The 22,311-nt window shown below is 41.8% G+C and overlaps 1 protein-coding gene across 10 annotated transcripts in view; it reads right to left on the reverse strand.

Annotated features, from left to right (window-relative positions):
- The window catches only part of SRGAP2 (SLIT-ROBO Rho GTPase activating protein 2), a 252,236-nt gene that overhangs the window by 153,499 nt on the left and 76,426 nt on the right, over positions 1 to 22,311 (reverse strand). The gene's annotated exons all lie outside the window — the stretch shown is intronic.

The following is a 22,311-nucleotide window of genomic DNA, read 5'->3' on the forward strand; positions in this document are numbered from 1 at the left end:
CAGAAAGAAAATCTCCCAAGGTCAAATGGTAGCAATCAAAACAAAACAAGCACAAGAACTTCTGGGCAAGCAAACTATTCACTGTCAATCAGATTTCACAGTTTCCAATATCACAGAATGAAAATCATTTTTTAAGAAGACTTGGAAAGAGATTTTTTTTCACTAACAAATATCACTCTCATCTGTGTTGCTTAATCTTCATAGATGCTGAAGTGCCTCTATAGTGTCATAGCTAGAAATACTTCTGGTTAAGCTCTAGCATGCAGATTTCTGGCTGGTCAGGGTCCTTGTATGGAGCTAGCAAACACTCTTTCTGGAACTGCTGCAAAGGCAGCTACAGATGCGACCAGATCTGCCTCAAATGCAACACTGCATTTGTTACTGACAAGAGACCTGGCACTCACAGGAAGCAGTCTGCCAAAGCCAGACTGATTTTCAGCTCAGAGAAGGCTTGCAGTGTGTATCCTGCTGAAGTTATGTCCCAATCCCCATCTGAGTCAGAATGGAGCCATTTCTTTCATCCTTTCCCTCTGCAAGCCTGCTCAGCTCCAAATGCATTAGGATGTGACAGTGACTCCAATCCCACAGAAAAGGAGCACCTATATTATGCCTTTCCTTATGCGTGCCCCAAATTCACTCCCAAATAGTACAGTTGTAACAATGCTTTCTGTCTATGCTATGTAATGCTATGTAATGCATCATTATGGGGAGAGGGGGTCTAGAGTTTTCACGTGAGCTGCAGATAAATCAGAGGCAAATCAGGATCAGAACTATGATGCTGAAATGTTCTTGAAGCAATGAGGATGGGTAAATGGTGCATTTAGCTTTGCCTTAAAGTAGTTGAGGCTCCACAATCTGTCCCCATCTACATTTTTGTTTCTGTTTTTACACATATCAGTATGTCCTTTGCAGATGATCTCAGGTGATCTGTAAGCACAGTTGTCACCCTCTTCATGCTCATCTCTCTCCCTGTCAACCACCAATGCCAACCAGCCCTGCAGTAACCTCACCTGAACTGAAACTGAGCTCCGGAGGATTGTTTCAAGCAGACAGAAGGCTGTGCAGAAAAGCTGCCTACCTCATCACTCATCAAAGCTCTCTTGTTCTGTGTTTTACGGAGTCTGATTACAAGGGTATTGGGGGTAAAGATCTGCAGAGGTTATGTCAGGCATCTAGTTCTTGCCAGGGATTTCTCGGTCTCTTAAAAGGAACAGCCTTTGTTGAGACTATTCCTGTAGGCATCTGTCCCCCTTCAATATATTAGTGAAAAGCTGATAGTAATAGCCATTGGGTGGGCAGACTGTACATTGAGAGGGCATTCAGAATGCTTACTAATATTACTTAAATTTCATCCATTAAGTAAGAACTAAGGCCTTTTTAGGGTGGAAAAGGCTTTTCAGGTACTGAATCAGTAACAGATGTACAAGGGATATGGATGGGCAGTAAGGCTGTCAGGTCCCTCTGAGTCCCCTGTAATGCACTTAAGAATTTACCTCAGTAATCTCACCAGGGGAATAGAAAGGAACAGTTAGTTGGATGACACCCATCCTCTGCCAAAAAAAGAGAGGACAAGGCAAAGTCCCATGAAGTTCCAGAAGTAGGCCACTCCAGAGTTAGCCTGTCCAAGGAACAAGTACTTAATAGGAGGCCTCTAAGATATGTGATTTAATATAAGAAACCCCCAAGCACATCCAGCCAGCAAGGAATTCCAGCCTGATTTTGCAGGTGCCTCAATGAGGGCAGCACAGTATATGCTGCATCACAGGTACTCCCTCTGGAACCCTGAAGGGAAGGGTGCATGTATTTATTGAATACATTTTATGGGCCTTTCTATATATCATCTCATTTAATTCTCACAGGTAGTCTGTAAGGTATCCACAGTTATCCTGATTACACTAAGGAGAAAACTGAAGTAAGACTCTAAGTAATTTACCAAAGGGTCAACGATTATGCAAGTGGAGCTGGAGCTAAATTAAGGTTTGTCTGACTTGTCAAAGAGGTTAATAGTAGGTCAGAGAAACAAAAACAAGAGAAATAGAACACCAGTTTGGAGTCTCTGAAAGTATCTCTAGGTAAATCACAGTGACCATGACTCTTACTCCTGGAACATCGCCTTTTCCACTTTCCAGCTGACGGTTGATTCAGGCCCCTAAGACAAGTTTGGACTTGCCCACCGACTCATCAGCTAGCTATGTTTCAATCTGTCCACAACCACACTGGATCCCTTCCCCACTTCCTAGATCTACTCTACAGGACAGCTTAGGGGGAAGTGCTTTTCTTGTCCTGTGAGTATACCCTGAGGTCTACCAGGAAGCCCAGAGGACAGAGACAGTGAGAAAGCAATATCTCCACCCCTGATCCAGGAAAAAAAAGAGGCTCTGTTAATAGATACCACCTGCCAGTATGGTTTATTTGTGATATGACACCACGAGCATCTCCCCTCCCTCACTACTGGCCAAAAAGAATAGGAAGAAGGAGGAGGAGGAGGAAGGAAGAAGAGGAGGTGGAGAAGGAGAAGGAAAAGGAGGAGAAAGAGAAAGAAGAAAGAGAATGAAGAAGGAAGAAGGAAAAAGAAGAAAGAAGAAAGGAAGAAGAAAGAAGATGCCTCCCTTGTTACCATCTTCAAAGCATCCATACAGGCATTAAGGGAAATTCTAAACTACTCTCACCCTTAGGCGTACAGCTCCAAGACAGAACAATTGTTCTATCCAGGGCAAAATGTGCTGCCTTAGGCGCTGCTGCTGCTGCTGCTCCTACAAAGACAAACAATGGTCCCCAAGAAGGCAGCTATGCTGGCCCCAGTCCCCGTTCATGCACACAAGGGGCAGGAAACAATGGGCCACTGAATACCAGCACTCCTGGGCCATGTGCCCAGGCTGGAGGCCCCTCTGAACCCTGGCCTATCAACAAACAAAAGGGCAGAAAGAAGAAAGAGGCAATTTAAAAACATAGAGGAACTCCTCACAGTTCCCTCATGTGCTTAGGCAATCATGCACGTGCACATCATGTGTGCACACTCAAAGACTCACACCACTCATACCACTTACACCATGCTTCACGATACCAACTCAAGAAGGCTTTACACATCTGGTTTATAGTTGGATGAGAATTCTTGGGAGCTATGGAGATGGTGGGGTCCTTGCCAGTTCCTTCCCTAGAAATACATGGGAAGAAGTCAAGCTCTCACTTTCTAGAAGCAGCTATATCTTAGGGGTATAAAAGAATTCCCTGGCTATTCACAAAGCCAAAGTACTAAGGTCGCCATGAGCCACCTGCAGTGATATATACACCCAAACAGCCTCCCCTGAGCGCCCAGTAGAGCCCATTTATTCAGCAAATCTTACTGAGCCTCTCCTGTATGGAGGCACTGTGCTAGGTGATGGTGACAAAGGAGGAAAAGACAGGTCTAAGCCCTGTCTAAAGAGGCATGGCTTGACAAAGAAGAGAAAGGACAAGACAACACAAAAAGTCTTATTGTTTCTGCTTTAAATATTCTTTATTATAACAAAGCTGTGGTAATAAGCCCCAACCTGAAGATCTCAGATTTAAAAATCATCAATAGCGGAAAGAAATCACGTAACAGGGCTAAGAAAAATCCAATGTCCTCTAACATTTTTTCTTATTATGTTTTTTAAAAATGACACTTGAATAAAAATTGCAGCTTCCCTTGCAAGAGGAACCCAATTTTTTTAAAAGGTTCCTGAGAATCAGAGTTGACCTCTGGTTGATATTTCATGCAAAGATTCAAGACAAATTTAAACCTCCCTGTTTTGAAATTAAGATAGTGATGATTGTTGCTCAACCTTGTGAATATGTTTAAAAAATTGAATTGTACACTTTAAAAGAGTGAATTTCATAGTATGTGAATTATATCTCACTGAAAAAAACAGATTAAAAAATTTAACCCCACCACATAGCATATTCTGTTGAGCACCATCTGCCAGTGAAGGGGAAAATAACCCAACAAACAGGAACCAAAAGGAGGAATGGATTCTTGGTTTCCATTTCCCCGTGTGTATGAATTAAACGAATTCTGCATTGACTATTCCTAACGCAAATCTTGGAAGCTGCCCCTCTGGGCCGTAGGCTTGGCCATGACATTGAACTCCACTGGCAGATCACCATTTCCAAAGGATGTCAGATAAAGACCTGCCAGGGAGTGTTTTTATATGTGAATTCAAATCCAGGATCACCAGACACACCCATGAAGCTTCCCCTGGGAAATGCTGCCTCCTTGCCCATGCTTGGCCACAGCTGAGACACTAACTACACTCGTCCTAGTATTTAGAAAGAAGCTTATTTCCTTTTTAGAAAGATGCTGAAGGGTCTCAATAAGCATGCAACTGGAAGAAAAACTAGCCCTAATAGGATACTGATCATTTAACAAAAACAGGCAGGGCCCTGCCACGCTGACAATCACGTAGACTCCAAATTACAACACCTGCCAATGCAGATGACACAGTCCTCTGAAAACTGCCCTCACTTCAGAGAACATCCAGGGAATTCACCAGTCAGCAGAGTACAGGGGGTGAGGGAGTGCGGGTGCTCAGCCTATTGCTTTCAATCCAGAGATCCCTTTCTTTCCTCCTTTCAAAATTCATCTTCTTCTTCAGGAATTTTCTCTGATTAAGTCATGAATACCACATTTCTAAGGAGAAAATGGGGGAGGAAGGGCAGGCCAGGAGACAGATGTAATCTTTCAGGAGAGTCACACAGGCATGTCCTTCCTTTCTCCTTGATGTGCCAGCACCCAGGGGGCAGGAGCTGCATCTCCCACAGGCTCTGTTGCCAGCACGCAGAGCAGATCAGCCTGCACTCCCCATTGGGAACCTGGTCTGACTGCCAGTCTTTTTCCACCCAATCTGCCTCACCTGCTTTCAGCCCCTTCACAAACACATGATGTCACCTCAGCCATCTCAGGAATATTAATTCCTAGTACCTTTCCAGAGAATGTTACATAAGAATACAATTGAGGCTTTCAGGCTCTACCCTCCATATCTCTTACCAAGACTTCTTATCACAACAGTAATCAGCCCCTCTCAAAACTGTTCCTCAGGAAACAAAATACCAGAATGCCCTGCCAAGTCTTGCTCTCTACTCTGCTAGTTTGCCTTTCTATGAACTTAGTAAAGGGAGGACTCAAAAATCCTTGCTGGACAGATGTGAGAACCAAAGCTCAGAGCAGCAAAGGGGATTGACCAAGATCACACAGCTATTTAGTTGCAGATCCAAGACTGAAATCCAAGTCGCTGAGTTCCCAATGTCCTTTCTTACTTTTACTTACTCTCATTGCAAACATCTATTTGAGTGCCTTCCGGGTGCTCTGGGAATACAGACAAAAAGCACTTCCTCAAAGTTAGCAGGGTAGTGGAGAAGAAAGAAGAAAAAAACGGTAACAAACAAGGTTAAATAATAATATAAACAAATGAGTATGCGCACAGAGCAGAGAGAGAGACACAGCACCACCCTCAATGTGTTATATGTGCTATAACACATCTTCAGTGACTGACATTACTTATCTATAAGTAGTCAGTTTCCAAGAAAAGGCCATCAAGATACTTTCAGTAAACTAGGAAACAGCAAATATTCTTCCTCAAAGGGTGTGACTGATAGTCTTTTTCCGCATTACTTTATTAAGTAAGGCACAAACCAGGCCAGGCACAGTGGCTCACGCCTGTAATCCTGGGACTTTGGGAGGCCGAGGTGGGCCGATCACTAGAGCTCAAGAGTTCGAGACAAGCCTGGGTAACATGGCAAAATCCCATCTCTACAAAAAATTTTTAAAGTTAGCTGGGAGTGGTGGTGCATGCCTTTAGTCCCAGCTACTTGGGAGGCCGCGGTAGGAGGATCGCTTGAGCCCAGGAGGTCAAGACCACAGTGAGCTGTGATTGTGCCACTATACTCCAGCCTGGGTGACAGAGCAAAACCCTGTCTCAAAAAAATAAACCAGTAAGGCACAACCAACCAACAAATAGCTATTATGTTTCTGAAATAATTGTTTTTCATTCCTTATATCCATGTTTTCCCCACTCTCGGTCCACATGCTTTCAGTAAAACTGATTCCACCCCTCCCCTCTCCAAAGATAGTGTGCTTTCTCAAATCCAGGCCTTGGCTGGGAGATGGAAGACCTGGGGACAAAGAGAGTGTGACACTGCCACTGCCATCTTGGTACCGTGAGTGGAAAGCCCATTTGAGAATGGAGTTGGCCCAGAGAAGCAGAGCTGAGAGATGGGGAGAAGGAAACATAAGTATCTGAATGAAGTCACGATGAGAAGCCAGCCCTATCCCTGGACCTTTCAGTCACACAAGTCAATTCATTCAATTTTCGCTTAAAACGCTTTGCCTTAGGCCAGGCATGGTGGCTCACATCTGTAATCCTAGCACTTTGGGAGGCCCAGATGGGAGGACTGCTTGAAGCCGGAAGTCTGAGACCAGCCTGGTCAACATAGCGAGACCTCATCTCAAAAAAATAAAATAAAAAATATATAAAAAAGAAACAAACAAAAAACCACTTTGCCTTGGATTTTTCGTCCCTTGCAAAGGGGCTGTAATGGATAAAGTGAGGATTTCTGAAGTATGAAGGTCCCTGTTCTCAATAACTTACAATCTAATTGTGAAGACATGATCCAAATATACAATACATTTCAAAATTTTACGTAACAATTCATATTACATAATTGCACAAGATATATAATTATATAGTATAGAAATTATGTTATTATATACTATAAGGACATGAAATTAAGAATAAATACTACAATGAAAGTGTTGAAAGCTCAAGAAGATTGGTGGGGAATCCTGTTACTAAAGTCAGGCTTCTGGAGGTAGTCTAAACTTCTTGAAAAGAAGAAATTTGGTCGAGCACAGTGGCTCACACCTGTAATCCCAGCACTTTGTGAGGCTGAGGCAGGCAGATCACGAGGTCAGGAGTTTGAGACTAGCCTGGCCAACATGGTGAAACCCCGTCACTACTAAAGATATAAAAAATTAGCCAGGCATGGTGGCACACACCTGTAATCCTAGCTACTTGGGAGGATGAGGCAGGAGAATCGCTTGAACCCAGGAGGCAGAGGTTACAGTGAGCTGAGATCACACCATTGCACTCCAGCCTGGGCGACAGGGAGAGACTCTATCTCAAAAAATAAAAATAAAAAAAGAAGAAGAAATTTGTCTGTTCAGTTGACTAATGTACTTGTGGGACCCAGAACAACACCTAGCATTATAGTAGGCCTCCAAGTTTGTGGAGGGAAGGCAGGAGAGGAGAAAGAGAGAGAGAGAAAGGGAAGGAAACAGAAATCTGAAGTAGTATTCTGAGGAAGAGTAGGATTTCAGTAAATGAAGGGTGAGGACAGGATATTCCAGAGTAAGAGAAAACGTACACCAAGAGATGGGAATGTTTGAGCGTGGCCTCTCTGTGGGGTAGGGAGGAGGATGTCCTTACTGGAACAAAAGGTGGCACTGAGGCTTGGTCAAAGATAAAGGTGCAAGGGGAGGAATAGCTCCAAAGGCCAATAGAGTAGTTTGGATCTCAAGCAGCCAGAAATGGAGCTGGTAAAAGTTTGTGTCATGATGAATGTAATAAATGGAGTTGAATCAAGATCACAGTGAAGGAAGTCTGCTGGATGGAGTCCTATGCTGTCTAAACGAAGAAATGGAGTGAACATTAATGAGCAATACAAGCTGAATGGTAGAGAGGTCAAAATGAGTAGGAGAATTCCATGAGCGGAAAATCCCTGCACATACCAACACCAATCATTAGCAATAACACGTACTTTAGAGCCCATGACTCTATAGTGTGATTCCAAACCATCCTTCCCTTCACAGTAGTCAGCAAACTGGAGCCATAAGAGACATCCTTGGGTTCAAAGGTAAGACAGTAATCTTGGTGGGACGAAGGGGGTAGTGGGGGCAGTTGTGACTGGAACACTGGCCTCCCTGGCTTTCGTTTTGATGTAGTTTTCTCTGATGGACTTTAAACATGGCCATCTTCAAAACTGTCTGCCCTGTGTGGTAGATTATTCCAAAGCTATGAAAGAAAGAAACACTCCTCCCCTCACATTAACTCCACACTACCTAAAAACAATGCATGCACCTTTGGTAACAAAGAGAAACCAGCCAGTGGGAAAGAGAAGAAGAAAAATGGCCCTACAAGTTTCCAAAGGACTTTCAGTCATCCATTAACTAACTTTCCAGCCCCAAGTGAATGCACAGAAGGCAATCTCATAAAGCCAATGAGAGGGATATCTCAATGAACTTTAATCATCGCGACTGCTCTGGCAGGCCGCCTTAGTTCTTTCAAGTGACTCAAAAGCAAGTTAAAGACAAAAGGCTCCCAAATGAAAAAGCTGCCACATCAAATGCCAAAGTAGTAATTTTAGCTCCTAAGGTCTTGCCTGAGATGTTTAAGAAACAGAATTCTCAAGGTCCAAAATTTAGAATTAACTTGTACCACAAACTAAAGATGCAGGATGTGAAGACCAGCAGCTCCTCTGGGAAATGTCATCTAGTCTGATGCTCCTGATTCATTGCTAGTGACAAGCTGCAAGTCAGTTCCCAAGGACCATGATAATCAACCAACAAACCCAGCAAATATTTATCTAACACCAACTCTGTGGGAAGATCTGGGTGGATGAATCATTGGAACACACAAGAAAATGTAAGATATTTACACAAGAAAATGTAAGGCAGTCTCTTACTCTCAAGGAGCTTACAATTGAATTGGAGAAAAGGAGGACTAAATGCAAAAATATTTCAGAGTGTAAGACTGGCATCCTAAGTGCCAAAATAATGGTCCCAGACTACATTAAGAGAGGAAGAAATCAGTAAAATCTAGCATGGACCTCTTGAGACCTTGGGTAGGGGAGGATTTAAACATAAGAGAGGGGGATGACAGATGAAGGGTTGTAGCTAGCAAAGCAAAGTCAAAGAGGCTAAAATGGGCAGATGAAGCTCAGGAGGCTGTGAGAAGCTTTGTGACTTGAAGGTTCACGCAGAAGAGTATGAAGAGAAGGGGTAGATAAGCAGGCCAGGGCCAGCAGAGAGGGCCCTGCGTGCCTGATGAGCAGAACAGATACAAACACAGTTCCAAAGGGCTCTGTAAACTCTGGACAAAGCAAAATGAGAGTCTTGAAAAGCAGGATAGCCCAAGAAGAGTCAAAGCTCAAGGAGAGTCAAAATCCAAGAAATTTCCTACCAAACAATTCCTGAAAAGACCAAATGTCAGTTCAAACATGTCCACTCTCTTAGAGGACAATGGCACACTGTATGTGCTCAAGGCTCCAACACAATCAAGTTGAAAACAAACCAGATCAACATTAAAATCCAGACCCTACGTTCCTGTAGAGCTGGCTCTGGAGAGTTTACTTCATTTTGTGCAGGACCCAGCTTAGCATAAGTACTGGCACATTGTTTCAAGTTTAGTTCAACAAGCAGGGACCAAGCACCTATTCGTTACCAGGGAGAAGGACAAACAAAAATGATTAAAGAAGACCAAGAAGTTCAGCTGGCCCGTGAAATGCCTACGAAGCATCCTACTGGAAAACGCAGTTGTATTCTCCTTCTGTTCTCAGGAGAGGTCAAGTCTAGAAATAGACACTTGGGAGTCATCAGCAAATATTATAGATCGCAGTTAGGAAGTTAACCAGGAAAGTGAATGCAGCTGTCCATAGAGAGCACGTAGAATAAAAAAGACGTAGGCTTAGGATATCCCCATTTAGGTGGAAAGCAAAGAAAGGAGAGATAGGAAAGTAGTTTAAGAATGAAGACAGATGTACAAAAGTGTCAATAACTACAGACTATTTAAATAAGACAGCAAGGCAAAGAGCTCATTAACTTTGGCAATGAGAAGTCTATCATTATTGAGGGCCTGCTCTGCCAGATTCAGTTTATGCATCACCCCAGATGAACACAACTACCTTGCTGCTGGCTGAAACAGTCTGCCCAGTTCCCGTTGCAATGGCTGTTCCTGGGCCTTCATATGTTGTTGGTGCACCAGCCTGACAGTGCATTGCCTTCTACCCCTGCTGAGTGACTCTCAATCCCACCCAGGCTTTCTCTATTGCTACTGAAGCATGAGACTTGGAGTGACCTATTCAATCAGCCGTCATGTCAACAACAAGTACAGAGAAGTGGAGGCTCCAAGAATCAAACTTTGACCTACAGGAGACAGAAACTGACGAATGAAATATTTTCCCTCCTTGCCCCAGTGGACTGTTCAGAGATGCAGTAGCTTCACATAGTTACGTGAAGATGTCCCACAAGACCAAGCAATCAGCCTCTCATGAAGCTATAGTCAACTTATAAGCAATCTCTTGTTTTGTTCTCCCTCCTTCCCTTTCTCCCCATTCCTGCTTCCCTGGGATGACTCTTGCAAATGAAGTGTACGCTTTTGCCTCTCCCTCTATTTTATATTTTCAAGGACTCTAGACTAAGACACCTACCTTGCGACAGGTACTGTTCTGGATGTTGGGTAGACAGTCCCATCCTTGACAAAACTTATTCCAATGAAAGAATCTGCCCAGCAGATCCTTCAGAATAGATAACCATTTATTTTTCAACAACTCAATATACATGTTAAGTGACTGGTTGGTTATAAGAACTGATTTAGTTGACCACAGTTTATTTTTTATGGAAAGGTAAACTGTCCCCACAAAAGTTATAGGCAGACACATCTTATATATTTACTAGTAATCACATATCCCATTTATTAAGTGCTTATTATGTGCCAAGTAGGCTCCTATTGAGTCACTATTCAAGTATAAAGGTATCTCACTTAATCCTCAAAACACCCCAGGGAGATTAGTTTGCAGCAAAGCTGAGTGATTGAGAGGATAGACCGCATTCAGAAAAACTTGGATTTTAATTGTAGTTCTGCCACCTGGTACCTGTGTCTCCCTGAACAAGACACTTAATCTCTCTAAGTCATTTTCATTATCTACAAAATGGAGTTTGTAATAGCAGCCACTCCACTGGATTGTTATGAAGAATAAAAGAGATGGAGAATATAAAGTGCTTGCTACATGCCTGATGCCTAGTAAGCCTCCATTAAAAGGTAACCACGATTCCTCCCATTTCACAATGAGGGACCACTGAGGTTCATAGAGATCAGTTAACTGCCTAAGGTCACTCAGATAGTAACAGATCACAACAGGATTTGAACCTAGATGTGTTTAATTCTTAAAATCAGTGCTCTTAACCACTCTCCCCCATCCAATTGTTTCTAATGAGATACAGCCTCATGTGGTTGTCTGTCATAGTGGAATCTTTTAGTGCTAGGCTGGCAATGTTGATTGGTTAACAAAAAGAATCCCTGAATTCCTTCACCTTCACCAAATAAGAACCCTCATTCTCACTGTCTTAACTCTGAATGTTTAGGTGTATGTGTTGGGAAAGAGGGGGAACCACCTTTTTATCATTTCTTCTTGAATGCAATAGCAGGAAAAAGTCCATGCCATCATCTAGAGATGCTATTAACTGGAGAGGCCACAGAGAAAAGTCTGACCCTGGAACTAGACTGCCTGGGCTCAAAATGCCAGCTCCACCACCTACTAGCTATGTGTGACCTTGGGCAAATTACTTATCTCTCTATGCCAGAATGTCCCCATTCTGTAAAATTTTGTTAATAACAGTATCTACCTCACAGAGTTTTTATGAGTTAATATTTGTAAAGTTATTAGAACAATTCCTGGTACATTACATTGTAAGCACTACATACATTTCTTCTTTTTTTTTTTTTTTTTGAGATGGAATCTTGCTCTGTTGCCCAGGCTGGAGTGCAATAGAGCAATCTCGGCCCACTGCAACCTCTGCCTCCCGGCCTCAAGCAATTCTCCTGCCTCAGCCTTCCAAGTAGCTGGGATTACAGGCGCCTGCCACCACGCCCGGCCAATTTTTTGTATAGAGACAAGGTTTCACCATGTTGGTCAGGCTTGTCTTGAACTCCTGACCTCTGGTGATCCACCTGCCTTGGCCTCCCAAAGTGCTCGGATTACAGGCATGAGCCACCGTGCCCAACTTATATACATTTCTGATAATACATAAAATCTATCCCATAGGTTCTTTGATCCTTTAACTTTTCGATAAAGAAGGTATAGAAAGTGATAGGAATTGAACAATTAGTGGCTTCAAACTTTGGCAATCTAACACACATGCACACACACATACACACACAACTGAAAAGTGTCATGAAACAACATTTATCCTTAGTCATGAACTCTGATATTTTCTATATCTTTTTAAATGCTGGTTGTGGCTCACTAATTTGCTTTCATGATTTAGTAAAAGGTCTCAACCTGCAGTTTGAAAAGCTGTGGAATAAACCACATGGCCACCAAAGGCAGAACTAGAACAGTCTTCAAACCACTCAGCTCCTTCTTCATGGGTTATTATTAAATTAGAAAGGGCCTAAGTTTCACTTCTCGCTGTAAAAGAAACTGTACATTCCGTAGCCTCCTCCTTTGCCCTCCACAGTTCACGTGAGCATTAGAAATTCAGAGAACACCCAGGAACCAGTGGGCACTTCCTATGCATGCAACTCATGTTACTGTTGCCCAATCTAAGGTGCTGCCATTCAACATCAGGGAGAGTCCTGTGGCCTGTTCTCTTAGTTTCGTCTTCCTTATTTTGAGGCCCAGCAACCATCATCATTCACTGTACCTTTGGAGCAAAGAAGTTGCTGATCTAAACACCACAAGGCAATGTTGTTATATATTTAGTAAAAAGATTATAAACAGACTAGATGAAACTTATTAGTGGTTAAGTTTAAGAAAACAAAACAAAACACCAAAAAAAAAAAAAAAACAGTCCAGCTGGGCACGGTGGCTCACACCTATAATCCTAGCACTTTGGGAGGCCAAGGCAGGCGGACCACGAGGTCAGGAGATCGAGACCATCCTGGCTAACACAGTGAAACCCCGTCTCTACTTTAAAAAAATACAAAAAAAAGTAGCCGGGCATGGTGGCGGACGCCTGTAGTCCCAGCTACTCAGGAGGCTGAGGCAGGAGAATGGTGTGAACCTGGGACGCGAAGCTTGCAGTGAGCCGAGATGGCACCACTGCACTCCAGCCTGGGTGACAGAGCAAGACTCCGTCTCAAAAACAAAAACAAAAACAAAAAACACAAAAACAAAAACAAAACAAAAAAAACCTCCTTATCTCTTAGAGATAAATATTGAAATATTCAAAGATAAATTATATCTACTATTGTTTCAAAGTAATGGAGGAGAGTGGGAATGGGTGAGGGATACAGATAAAACAAAATTGGCCACGAGCTGATGATTATCAAAGTAGCATGATGGGTACATGTGAATCCATAACACTAGTCTCTCTACTGTATATATTTGAAATTTTTTATAACAAAAAGTTTTTAAAAATCTAATTAATGGTGTGTAAAAAAAAGGCTTAAGAGACTCACAATAAATGCAGAGGAAGACAATAAATAAAACAGAAAAAAATATCCAGAGAACTAAATCTGTGAATAGAAAAGGCTCATAATATATCATGAAATGAACACAGAAAAATCAACAAAAGACTTATAATGTTTAAATTTTTGCCCTTCAAGGATAAAGAAAGAGTTATTTAAGAATCAATGAATTGCTAACAAAATACAGGAGAAACCCAGATTGGTCTCAGACTTCTCCATAGCAATATTCAAGGCCTGAAGATAATGTAGCCATGTCTAAAAAAAGTCTGATAGAGAGCAACTGTGATCCAAGAATATTAGGAGAAGCTGAGTCATCACTCAAGTGTAAAAAAGGTTCAGACATCTCTCTTCCTCTGCAACTTGAAAGATCTCAGCCTATGTAGCACCCACGAACTCATCTTGAGAAACAGAAATCTTGCACCCAGTAGATCAATCAAAACAAAAACCACAGGAACAGGAAAGCCATGATCAAAGAACAAGTGGCTACATATGGCACCAAGACCAAAAAATGGGAGCATGCAAGTTGGAATGTAAATGTCAGAAAACTGCCAAGGCAAAAAAAGAAACAACAACAAAAAAGATAAGCTATAAAAATTGAGAGATAGGGAAGAGAAGTGCAAGGAAGTTTAAAAACATGAATTACCTAATTCTTCCAGACAATCATCTAAAGTGAAGGTATAACTAAAAATGTCTTTAAAAATATTAATAAGGACTTTAGCCTCCTAATGGTTTTCATAATCATTTTTTTAACCTTAGAGAAAACTTTTAGTAACTATTATCTTTGGTAGAGAAAAATTAAGTACAGCAGCTTTTTCACTTTCATTTCAGTTTTCTTTTCTTCTGTTAAATTCAAGTAAAAAGAAATTCAGTTATTTTTATTTTTATAGTACATATGGTATAATGCCATTCTTATAAAATTATTTCACCCTCACCAGCCACCCTTCTGTTTATGTGTACCAAATGTTAACACTGGAAGAGAAAGTCCATATGCACCATTACCAAATCCAGAGCCTTCCCCTCCTACCTGCCTGGCCTGTCTCAGCCCCTAACCTAGGTTTATCTTTCTACCTGCAAACCAGAACCCACCCCTTCTTGCTTACTCAAGCCCTTTGCTCCTAAAATTATACATTCTTATTTTCCGTATCATCATTTTCCATCTCTACTGGCCCATTACCATCAGCAATCAAACACGCTGTATTTTCTCCCATCTTATTAAACAAACAAACACATATTTTCCTTGATCTCTTCCCTTCTCCCAACCCACCTACCTTTTCATCATGGCTTCTCTTTACATTAAGACTCGAAATGGTGTCCATACTCCCTGCCTCCACCTTCTTTCTTCCCTTTTTCTCTTAAGGCCACTATAACCAGGCTCTTGCTTCTACCACTCTTGTGGTGGGTGGTAATGACCTGCACATGGCTAAATATTGCCAACTCTTGAGACTCCACCACCACCATCACTGGCCTGAGAACACCACCCTCTCTTGATATGCTACAGACACACATTCTGTCTCCTTTGTTGGGCCCTCTCCTTTTCCAACATCTAAATGCTGAAATGCCCCATGCATGACTCAGTCGTAGGACCTGTTTTCTATCTCTCCTTGCTTCCTATCAGATCCCATTCCGTTCTATGTCTGGTGATTCCCAAATGTGTACCTACAGTCTAGATCTCTCAGTCAACTCTAGCCTCCAACTGACTTACCATTTCCTCATAGCCATCTAACAGGTACCTAGAACTTAACATGCCCAAACCTGAACTCTTGACACCCCATCCTGACCCCACCCCAGCACATTTCCTACCCCAGTAATGGTACCACCATTCACCTGCCAGGCCACAAACCTTCAGAGTTATTATTGACTCTTCTCTTACAAATTCCCAATCCAATTCATGAGCAAATCCTATCAGCTCTACCTTCAAAATGAGTCTAGAATTCAACCCTTCCTATCCCCCCTTCCACCTTTTGAACAGTGCAACTCAGCCTCATTTTGTTCTGAATTGCTGTGGTAGCTCCTAACTGGTCTTGCTGCCTCCTCCCTTGCTTCCCTGCAGTCTACTCTCCACACTGCAGCCCTGCTCATCATCTTTCAATGGCTTCCCAGTGGAGAAAAGCTAACGGCTTTCCAAAACCTTATATGGCCCAGTTCACCCTTACTCACTGGCCCCCAGCTACACTGGCCTCTCTGGTCATAGAACATGGTAAGCAAACGCCCACCTCAGGGCCTTTGCTATATGCTTCCCTTGGCTGGAAGCACACTTCCCCACAGTCACGTGGTTAGCTCTCTCACTTCATTCAGCTCTCTGCTCACAGCAGCCTTTGTGGCCACTCCATCTGAAAGTGCCCCTGACACTCTCTATGCTCTTACCTCATTTTTATTTTTCTTCATGCCACTTGTAAATTTACTTAGGTGTTTATCATTTTCTCCTCCCACTAGAGTGTAAGTTCCATGATGGCAGGGACTTCACTTTGTTCCCTGCTGATCCCCGATGCCACAGTGCCTCACACAGAGTAAGCACTCAATGAAGGCATATTGAATGAATGAATCAAGAGCTGTTTTTGTGTGATAGGATTTGGAACAATTTATTGCTGGCTTCTTTTTACTTTTCAGTTTTGCTTGAATTTTTTTATCAAGTATTTACTTTTTTAAAAAATAAGCTAGAGTTATTCCTTTAAAAATTAAAAAAGGAAACCAATCAAAAATCAAAGGAGAGATGCATTATCTAGTCACCTCTGCTATATTTTGACAAGTGTTTTTCCTTCATTATTTATGATAGCTACAAAAGGACTCACAATGTAATGCCCACAGGGAATTTTTCATAATTAATGAAACCTCTTTAGAGTGAAACCTTTACTGGAACAAAAGTTTTAATTGCCCAGGGCTGACCATGGAGTAGGAAGACAAAGCTCCTGAGTAAGAACAAAAATTTGCAAGGTTTTCCTAAATTTTACTCCCCACTATAATATTTTTTTCAATATTGCTACCATAATCCAGATGCCAGAATCCAGGATCTGTTGGCATCCTGAAACCCAAAAAGTGTGATGGGCCAGGCGTGGTGGCTCACACCTGTAATCCCAGTACTTTGGGAGACTGAGGCAGGCAGATCACTTGAGGCCAGGAGTTCAAGACCAGCCTGGCCAACATGGCAGAACCCCATCTCTACTAAAAATACAAAAAGTAGCCAGGCATGGTGGTGCACCTGTAATCCCAGCTACTCAGGAAGCCAAGCCGTGAGAACCGCTTGAGCCCACAAGGCAAAGATTGCACTGAGCTGAGATCACGCCACGGCACTCCAGCCTCGGTGACAGAGCAACACTCTGTCTCCAAAAAAATAAAAAAAATAAAAAAAAATTTTTTAAAGTGTGATGGTCTTTCGTAATGTTTAAATACAAGATAAGAATATCCCTTTCAAATAAGCTGACACTTTTTGAACATGTAATAACCAGGTTCACAGAATCACAGAGGCCAGTGAGGAGAAGATTTAAAAATACCCGTGTGAGCCCCAGTGACACATGCACCACCAGGAAAGTTTTCTGTCCCTGTCCCTCCAACTAATCCACAGCAACACAATGTCAGCAAGTGGCACAATCTGCCTCCCCTGCCTCCAGGCAGCCACGGGGAAGGTGGAGAGCAAAAGGACCATTCCCTGTGTCACTGATAAGTGAGGCTCAATGTGAAATACAAGGCATGAGAGGTGCCCAAAGGTAGGCGACAAGCTCAGTATCTCCCCTGTATCTTTCTGTCTCAGGTATAATCTGCATCTTCTACTCTTTTCGTGATAAGAAAAGGAACAGCAACAGCATGTCTACTATGCAAATGTGGACTACTAATCTGGCATGGAACTTAATGTAGAAGTTTATGCAACCCTGAGCAAGTTTCAAAACCTGGTCTCCTAAGACATATGTCTAAGTTTTCTAAGGCTCCTGACCAAGCAATAGACTGTGAACACCCCAGAAGTTCAAGCAGGTCTTCCAAGGTCTTCACACTGCTAACCGCAATCATGGCAACTCCTTTGTTTCCTTTTTTAAAAAATCAACAACCTTATTGTTTTCCCAATTATCCCTTTATAATCGGGCAGTTTAGAGCCTCAGATACATCAAGTGAGTATGCACAACGATTAGGGGTGATGAGCTAATAAACATCATTAACTAGGCCATGGTGGTTTTGCAACCACCACTTAGGCCAAGATGGTATGAGCATTCTACAGTTTTTCACTGCTCTTATTCTTTGTCATATATCATAAAATGTACAATCATAGTGGACTGTGGATTAAAAACAAGAAGTTGGCTGGGCATGGTGGCTCAAGCCAATAATCCCAGCACTTTGGGAGGCCGAGGCGGGAGGACCACTTGAAGTCAGGAGTTCCACACCAGCCTGGCCAACATGGCGAAACCTCATCTCTACAAAACAATACAAAAATTAGCCAGGTGTGGTGGTAGGCACCTGTAATTCCAGCTACTTGGGAGTCTAAGGCATGACAATCGCTTGAACCCAGGACACAAAGGGTGGAGTGAGCAGAGATTGCACCATTGCATCCAGCCTGGGCGACAGAGTGAGACTCCATCTCAAAAAAAACAACAACAACAAACAAACAAACAGAAAAACCAACAACAAGAAGTCTAAGACATTGATAAAACCCAATTGTCAACTAGAAGCATAAAAACAGTACCAAGCCATCCAGTTCACATCTAGATGATTTTCACCAGATCACTATGTTACGTTTATCTGATTAAATCTTTAGTATTTCAAAATCCAATATTAAAGACATAAGATACAGAGATAACCATATCCAAATTGGCTTTGTAACTGTTAGGGGAAAGGCATTCCATAGCTACAAGGTGCTACTCCCTTGTAGATATGCAGTTGAACCTCTCTGTGGTAACCCCTACCATGTAGAAACAAAACTTAAAAATTACATGTAAGAAGCAGTCATTTTAGAGTGTGAAATGCAAAAATTCCAAACATTAGGTCAAGAATGCAGGTTTCTATTATTTTTTAAAAATGTGTTACCAAGTAATTAAATTTCCAACTATATTTTTAATGTATATTTGGTCTCAAACTAAGCATTATATTTTATTATGAATTTTAAACAAATCACACGCTTACATAATTCATTTAAATAAATTAAATAGAGTATATCACCTATTAAATGAGAAAACATCTTTATATAAAATGGATGCTATTAAATTTTAAAGTGTATATTAAAATAAGCTGTATAATAATTTAATAATGTTGATGTAAAAGAAAATATTTTACATAAATATGCCTTATAATAGTGTATAAAAGTAATGACATTATTTTTTAAATTCCTGAGGGGGTTCACAAAATTATATTACTCTGAAAGAAGTTATTTTTTTTTTTTTTTTTTTTTGGAGACAGAGTCTCACTTGGTTGCCCAGGCTGGAGTGCAGTGGCATGAGCTCGGCTCACTGCAGCCTCTGTCTCCTGGGTTCAAGCGATTCTAGTGAGCCTCAGCCTCCCGAGTAGATGGAATTACAATAGTGTGCCACCAGGCCCGGCTAATTTTTGTATTTTTAGTAGAGATGGGGTTACACCATGTTGGCCAGGTTGGTCTTGAACTCCTGGTCTCAAGTGATCCACCCGCCTCGGCCTCCCAAAGTGCTGGGATTATGGGCGTGAGCCACCATGCCCTGCCCAAGTTCATAAATTTTTAAATGTTGGGAAATACCAGTCTAATATAAAAGTCTTTTTAATCAGACTCCAGTAATTTAAGCCAGCTTCTTGGGCCTGCCTTCCAAAGGAATCTAGTCTACCAGAGAAGACAGACTACCATAAGAAGTAATTGCAATGTAAAAAGCCCATCATCAGGGAAAAAAATGATGCTGTAGGAGTATACAGAAATTCGTCTAGGGCTCAGCAAGGGGCTCCCAGAGGAGCTAGACTTAAAGGATTGGAATTACCTATGGGAAGAAGGCAGGAAAAGTACTCCAGCCAACAGCATGTTCAAAGGCCCAGAGGTAAGAGAAAAGAAGCTGCATGCAAGGAACTGAAATAATCGAAGAAATTCTGGGTAACTGGAGCATAGAATTTAAATGAGAAGATGAAAAAAAGATGAGACTGTTGAAAGAGGCAGGGGTCAAGCTCTGGTGAGTATTGCAAATAGTCTGAAGAAGTATGGAATTGTTCCTAAGAGCAATGGGAAGCTATTAATGTGAACACAGAGTGGGAATTAGATAAGCAAAGTACAATGTTTTTAATGACATAAGTGTTCCCCTCCAACAGAGAGCCAAAGTAGAAGGGAAATGTGAGACTTCTCATTTTCAGAGGGCTGGAGGGTTCTAAGAATCTTCTAATAATGACTCCCTCAAGCTGCATCTTCCAAATAAAGCAAAATGCAAATACTCCCCCTCAAAATGCTGACAGCCTGGTGATCCAAAGGCTAGCAAGAAAATGACCGCATGCCCTGACCTTGCAAGTAGATCAGTCTCATCGTTTAGATATTAGAGACAGCCCCAGAATCACTATGTGAGTCAGAAGATTTGGGCCTCTGAGTTTCACTTTCCTCATCCGAGAAACTGTGGTAAGAACTCATCCCCTGCCTACCCACCTCACACCATTTAAAGGCCACTTTTCAACCACATGCCTCAATAACATAAGTGGAAAAGATTCTACCAACTGCATTGACTCAATCCACCAGAAAAAGACAACAAAAAGCAAGAAAATGCTTCTTAACGTACAGTATGTCTAAAGTTATCAAGCTGCCTGATCATTTCACACCTCTTAAAAAACATCCTACTGTTCAAATCCATAGATGGGCATATTCAGAATTTGCTTGAGGCAGGAACAAAATTCAGAGCCAAGTCAGCTAGCAGTGAGAAACACTGAACTAAATAAAAGAACCAAATGAAAGACATTAAAACTTAGCATTTGATTCAATCTGGTTCCAGACTTAGGTTGGATTGCAGCTGACAAAAGTGAATCAGCCTGGAGCTGGTGAACTCAGGTTCTGGACCCTGAACACACTACATGACTTGCTTTGATAGAACTTCTGTAGAATTTGTCATGATTTTACATGTCTCAAAAAGTTATTAGTAATTTTAAAGATCAATGAGAATGTAAAAGCAAAGTGTTAAAGGTTCCATCAAAGAAAAGCACTCAAGTTTTTTTTGTTTGTTTGTTTTTGTTTTTTTCTGAGACGGAGTCTCACTCTGTCGCCCAGGCTGGAGTGCAGTGGTGCGATCTCTGCTCACCACAAGCTCCACCTCCCGGGTTCAAGTGTTTTTTTTTGTTTGTTTGTTTGTTTGTTTGTTTGTTGAGACACAGTCTTGCTTTGTCACCCAGGCTAGATTGCAGTGGTGTGATCTCAGCTGGCTGCAACCTCCACCTCCTGGGCTCAAGCGATTCCCAAGCCTCAGCCTCTGGAGTAGCTAGGATTATAAGTATTTTAGTAGAGACAGGATTTCGCTCTGTTGGCCAGGCTGGTCTCAAACTCCTGACCTCAAGTGATCTGCCCAACTTAGCCTCCCAAAGTGCTGGGATTACAGGCATGAGCCACCACACCCAGTCTCAGGTTCTTACTACTATGTTTGTCAGTATTTTTTAAGGATATGATAAAAAAATTGTTTTAAATTATTTTATAGGTCTCCAGGTTCCCTGGGCAGGTGTGTATTATGTCAAGTTGATTTAAAAAATTTTTTGACATTATAATACTTTTAGAGGAAAAGACACAAAATAACACAATAGCTTGACTGGATGAACCTGATTCCCCTGGAAATTTCATTTTCCTTTTCAACAAAGTAGTCTTCCCCAAATTTTAGAAAAAAAACCCGTATCCCAGTTCTTTATTATTAAATGGCACATTTCTCAGAATAAAAGGCTGAAAGCATAGTTCCTCTAATTCATAAACTGGAGCATTTTACACTGTATTATGACACTCAGCACAATGTACAATAATTAGCAATTTACATCTGTCTTCCCTGCCAGGTTAGGAGCACCGTTAAGTCCAAGACCATGTCTTATTCATTGTTACATCCCAGCACCTAGCGCAGAGCTGGCATAAATGTTGAACTAAAATAAATGGAAATGAGTTGTGCTTTCCCTGTCTTTAACAATGAATCTTTGGCGGATTCCAACAAAGCCTCAGAGTTAACTATGTGCAGATCCTGGGTCAGCTAAGACTCACAATAAAGATTTCTGCCTAATTGCCTCTATCTCTGCTCTTCCTTCCCCTTGCCTCTCCACCTCCAGAGGGGAGTTCCCGCTGGAAATTGCATAATTCTTTGTGCAGAGAGAAACAACAAGCTTAGTTCCTGTTGACCTGAAGAGCATAATGTTCTGGCACAGGACCTTCCACCTTCATAGAAAAGTAACGAACTCAATTGGGATTATTTTTCTAACTAAAACTGTCATTTGATGTCTTCTTTTATCTCACCAAGATACAACCTTCTGAGCCACTCGTCTTCTATCCTCATCAGTCCCATAATAAGCAAATACAACTTTGGGACAGTCTGAGACAATGTTTTCTGAATTTTTTCTGACCACAACCCATAATGAGCAATACATGTTATAACGTGACCCAGTATGTGAACACATGCACATCCACCAAAAAAAGTTTGACACAACAATATGTACCCTTTTTGCATCCAATTCACTTTACAATTTTTCATTCTTTTTCTATCCTATTCCATTTACATTTTGAAGAAAGCTGGTGAGTAGTCAGCTAAAATGGCTCCACAACCTACTCTGCAAAGTAGTTGCAATCTGCACTTGGAAAAACACTGGTCTATGGACAGGGCTCTGGTCAGTGTTCTCAATAACAGTTTGGAGACTTTAAGCAGTAACACGACAGCTTTCAAAAACAAAACAAGGGTTGGGCGCAATGGTACGTTCCTGTAATCCCAGCTATTCAGGAGGCTGGCGGGAGAATTGCTTG

This window comes from Pongo pygmaeus, chromosome 1, assembly GCF_028885625.2.
Source record: "Pongo pygmaeus isolate AG05252 chromosome 1, NHGRI_mPonPyg2-v2.0_pri, whole genome shotgun sequence".
NCBI lineage: Eukaryota > Metazoa > Chordata > Mammalia > Primates > Hominidae > Pongo > Pongo pygmaeus.